This window comes from Echinops telfairi, unplaced genomic scaffold (assembly GCF_000313985.2).
Source record: "Echinops telfairi isolate 266 unplaced genomic scaffold, ASM31398v2 ScPeMD7_2;HRSCAF=8, whole genome shotgun sequence".
Taxonomy (NCBI): Eukaryota; Metazoa; Chordata; class Mammalia; order Afrosoricida; family Tenrecidae; genus Echinops; species Echinops telfairi.
Window position 1 is genome coordinate 41,451,286 of NW_022103898.1, and position 5,353 is coordinate 41,456,638.

General features: G+C 44.0%; 1 non-coding gene and 1 pseudogene across 1 annotated transcript; both read right to left on the minus strand.

Moving 5' to 3' along the window:
- Window positions 1-4,349, minus strand: part of LOC101644428 — a 25,881-nt pseudogene extending 21,532 nt beyond the window's left edge.
- Window positions 4,350-4,667: 318 nt separating this feature from the next.
- LOC115870769 lies at window positions 4,668-4,753 on the minus strand. The gene has a single exon (XR_004046905.1). It is a non-coding gene; the product is annotated as a small nucleolar RNA SNORD86 (small nucleolar RNA).
- Window positions 4,754-5,353: the final 600 nt, after the last annotated feature.

Here is a 5,353-nt window from a genome sequence, read left to right on the forward strand (position 1 = left end):
ATCCAGTGGCGGTGAAAGCATCTCAGCGCTGGGGTGGGTCTCCACGGGACTCCTCCAGTTCCAGGGCTCTGGCTCCATCAGTGTAGCTCCATGTGTCTTGTCAGGAGGAAGATAAAGCAGAGTGTGTGTCCCACCTCCAGGCTAGACTCCACCCCTTTGCAAATTGATGGGAGATTATGTAACTACCACAACCACATTCTTTGTAGAATGTCTCTCACTTTGGATTATTTTAATTTTCCTTCTTAATTAGACTCAGGGTCAGTATATTTGGCAAGAATCTGACAAAAGGAATGTGGTGTTCTGCTCTTTGCATCCTACCAGGCGGCACAAAGTTCAACTTGTCCACTACTGATGATATTCGCTGATCTCTCGGTCAGTGCCTATCAGAATTCTACACTGTAACATCGTTGGTTTTCCTTTGTTGGTAGTACATATTCTATGGAGAGTTACTTTGAGACTCTGCTGAACCTGTTCCTCAGCAAACAAAGAGTTCATGCTTTCATATTTTATTCAAGATTTATATCTTCATTAGAGTTTATGGTCCAACTATGTTGCAATTTCTCCGATGTGAAGTCCTTTGTGGTACTTAGATTTTATATCAACTTGAATTTATATGATAGTCTAGGGGTGGAGTCTAACCCATCAATCAGGTCACATGACAATGCCTTTTTGTAAGAGAGGTGTGGCCTTTTTGTAAGAGAGACACTGGGGATTTAACCCGCTCTCTTTCTGCCTCTTTCCCTTTCTGTTTGCTGGGCCTCTAAGCCTGCCAGCGGCGGCCCCTGTGGACTAGCTCCCCCAGAGCTGTTGGTGCCATGCCATGCTTCTGCTGATACCGGATCCATGTGACTCGGCACCCACTGCTCTGTGCTATTCCTGCATCCAGCTTCTGCTCTCTGCATCAACAGCTAGCAGCTACTTTACTCTGAAGAGGTCTCCGGCTAGCCTTGGACCAATGGACTTAAATTGGACTTGGCCTGATTGATAAAAATCTCTTTCTTATACATATATGGGTGCCACTGGTTTTGTTTTCTCTAGATAACCCAGCTTAACACATCCTTCAACTAATGTCTCTTATTGATATGACCATATTATTCTTTCTTTGTGGTCCAACAAGATGTCCCCGAACCATCTTGTTTATTCCTGTCCCCAGGCATGGTTTCAGCCACATAGTGGAAGGTGCTATTTGAGTGTGAGATGTCCTGGTAGTAATTAGAATATAGCTGCTCCTGGGAATCTCTGGGTGATGCAAAAGATTACAGCACTCAGCAAAGACTTTAGAATCTACACAGAGGAATGCAGGTAAAAAGGACTGGTGACCTCTTTCTGAAAACATAAGGGGAATAGTTATATTTTAAGAGATGTAGTGTCAGCTTAAGTTAGCTCTTATTAACTCCTTGACAACTGATTTAAACACATATGTGCACAACTGATTTAAACACATATGTGCACACACAAAATCATCTACATAGATAAAAAATCATTAGTTCACACTGCTGCCTCTAATTCCAATTCAATAAGGTAGAGCTCCTTCTAGTTGTCTGTTTTTGTATTTAGAATGTCCTCCAAGAGAAAGTTGATTTCCATTCTTCATAATGTGTTTACTTATTTGCTCAATTCCTCAGTATATGGCTAATTCCCATTACTGCTGCTCTCCTCATCCCCATATGCATACTCTATTGTCCTTGTTGGGACACAATGGCCCCTTCTCATTCACCTGGGTTCTGATAGCTCTCATTGGACTGGCCTGCCACCGAAATCTTTTTTATACTTGGAGAGGACTGCTGTACCACAAGGACATCAGCTTTACTCCATTTGAGCCTGTGTCAGGTTGTGTCTGATCCTCCTGGGAAGATGCCCTACATAGCCTGAACTGGCCTCAATATTCCATGCCAAATCACTTTCATTTCTGAAAATCCTCCTCAACTCACCCAACCTCTGAAAACACTATGTGTTTATGAGTCCTCCTCTTGGAAGCTCCTTGGAAGAGAGGATAACGAGGCTTTGTGTCATACTTTGGACACGTGGTCAGGAAAGATCAGTGCCTAGAAAAAGACATCATGCTCGGCAAAGTCAAAGGGTACTGAAAAAGAGAAAGACCCTCCATGAGATGGATTGACACAGTGGCTGCAACGGTGGAATCAAACGTAACACTTGTGAGGATGGTGCAGGACGAGGGAGTGTTTCATTCTGCTGTACATAGAGTCTCTTATGAAGCACAACTGACTCAACGGTACTGAACAATATCAATATGTAGAGACCTTCCTTATCCCAGCGGAGCACTGACCATTACCATGTCTGACAGTTCTGCCTGGGCTGTGGTACTCCATGCCTGGCTACCTCCTGAATGGGCAGCTTACATTACCCTGGTTCAGATACCTTGTTGTCTGCCTTGTCCTGCTTGGAATGGCAGGTTACATCAGGTCACGCCCTTGGATTCCGGATGCTTGGGCAGCTCCCTCTAGCCTGCCACAGACATCTTCCTGCTCACTTAATGACTTTAAGACGAATTTTTCTGAATGGGAAGGAAGGGGGGAATTCAAAGGACTGGGACTAGACTCCTCTTTGAAAGATAGGCAATGGTGAACTAAGCCTCGTAAACTGAGGAGTGATCCTCCTCATTTTCTGTCTCAGAAAGTTGGTAGAACACATGAGAGTCTAGTATTTCCTTGATCGCTATTGCATTGCCCCTTCCTTTTTGTTGACATATGTTTAGTCTTTCATTTTTACTTTAATGGAGAATAATAAGGGAAACGTGCCTAGTAATGGCAAGTGCTACACAGGGTTTGTTTCAGACAGTTCTATCATCTTCAGTTTTATCATATTCACCATAGACGTGTACTAGATGGCTGGGGTCCCTCTTCTGTTTGCAATGATATAACATATTGAGCTTTGACCTTACAACCAATCTGATTTCATTTTTCTATATTCAGCTATTGTTGCCCAAGCCATAGCCACTGGTACCGGTGGCTGAGAAAAACAAACAAACAAACAAAACTCGTTGTAGGTTATATTAATATGAATTGAGAGAGATTTGTTGCACCAGAAAAAGGCAGTCATAAATTGAACCCAACTATGACACAGTGGGAGAAAGAAAACTATGTTTTCAGATTTTTAAAAAAATACACAAAACAAACACGTGCACATATGGGCATTGAAATAGTTGAGGTTTATTGTGCCAACCTGGCCGATAAACACATGTGGGATAGTTGAAGGGCTGAGAGATAAATGGCTGAGTGAGCCTCACCCTTCTAGTTCTCTTGTCTCTTGCTCTCTGATGGTCTGACCGTGTGCGGCTGCCTTAGCTACTTCTCTGCCTCAGCTGGCAAGGCTCACTTCCTATGAGACATCCCTGAGGGGAAGCCACATGGACTTAACCTGATGCAGCCCTGGGTGCTGGAGAAGCCACGTGGAGACCCCTGCCAACACTGAGATGCTTACACTGCCACTGGATTCAAAGACTTTCTACCCACTGGCCTGTGATCCTTCTGCTTTTGGCGTCATTGTGTGTGTTTTGTGAGTTTGAGGAGGACTTTGTAGATCGGTATCAGACATATGGGCTAACTCCGATTTATGGGCTTGGACTAGACGGGGTTAGAACGCTTTCTGAATGTACACTTACCCTTTATATAAAATGCTCTCTTATATACATATGAGTTTCTGTGGATTTGTTTCCCTAGTCTACCCAGACTAACACAGGGAGTACGAAGACATGAAATAAACTTCAGGAATGGGAATGCCTAGGTCAACTACCCAAACCAACAGAGTTATCTGTATTTTTGTTTGTTTGTTTGTTTGTTTGTTATTTTGTTGTGTTGTTTCTTTATTGAGAGGGCTGGGGTGCACCAGGGAATGTCCATTTTAATCTTCCTGGGCTGTTTTAAAAATTTTTTTTCTTTTTCTTAGTGCTGTTGCTCTTGCTGCTAGCAGCTGCCTCCTAGGGTCCACTGCTGGCGGGCTCCCCCTTCGCGGGGAGCTTCTTCCTTTTCTTTGGGATGCTCCCGCCCTTTGCTGCCTTTTGAGGATCACATGCAGGCTCCTCTCTGGGGAGAGATTTCCGTTTCTTCCTCTGGGGAGGGGCGTCCTTCTGGATCCCTGATGACCATCTCCTTCTTAGATCTCTTTTTCTTGGGTTTGGGGAGGGCAGAGATAGCTGGGCCTCCCACTTCATTTTCCTGTGCAGCCTCCTGGGCCGTCTGCTGCTTCTTCTTTTGGGCCACTCCCCATTTGTCTCCTGCAACCTCACACTCCTCAGGAGCATTGCTGTGTTCCTGAGACACAAGCGCAAGCGCAGCCAGTCGCTTCTTTTTCAAGCGTTTCTTCTCCTGCTTCTCCAGCTTCCTAGTCATCTGGCCGCCTCCGCCTGAACCATTGCCTCCTTCATCCCATGCAGATTCTTCCGAGGCGCCTCCCCAGTCGCGTAGAAGGAGAGTCGCTCTTCGACTTGCTCGCGAAGCTTTCCCCCAAATACGCGTGTGGGCACCTCCGAGAAACAATCGATCCGAGAGGCAATGCTGCATTTGTTTGCCAGGTGTCCAGAGATACGGCCTTTGTTCTTGGCAGCTGCTCGGCCAGTGAAGGTGGAGTGAAAAATGAGTCCGTATTTAGGGGTGTTTCCCCGGGTCTTCAGGGCTCTGGAAGCTGGGTCCCTTTTGCTGGGCCCTAGGAATCACTCAGACACCAGGGCTGGCCCATCACTCCCATAGCAGAGGCCTGTATGGGTCAGGGGCCCTGGTCAGCCATCACTGTGATATCTGTATAATTTTATCAAATTAAAAAAAGAAAAAAAACCTAAACTAGTGGTTCTAATCTAAATCACTATTTTTCAAGCCACTTAAAAATTATATTAGTATCCATATTTTGTCATTATATGTTGTGAGGTGCCATCAAGTTGGTTGTGATTCACAGTGACCCTCTGTACAGCCGAACACCTCTTTTGTTGCTCCGCAACTGTACTCAGCATGATGTCCTTTTCCCGGGACTGGTCTCTCCTGGTACTAGGTCTAAACTACCCGAACAAAGTCCCACTATCCTCATTTCTAGGGAGCATTCTGGCTATACTTTCCCCCCAGAAAGATAATTTTGTTCCTTTGGAAATGAAAACCCCTTTTTAAAAAGATTAATTTTTTTGCTATTAGGGTTTTCTATGAATTATATTTTAAATATTGTGATATTTTATAACAGGTAGTATGATTGGTTTTAGATTTTCATGTGATTTCATCTACAATAGCAGAATAAAAATGTGCCATTAAATACCACTTGTTATTTATCATTCATAAATCAATTAAAATATTTTATTTTTCTTATATTTACTGTAAATTATGTGTGTTTACATTTCAAAGAATCAACTGTG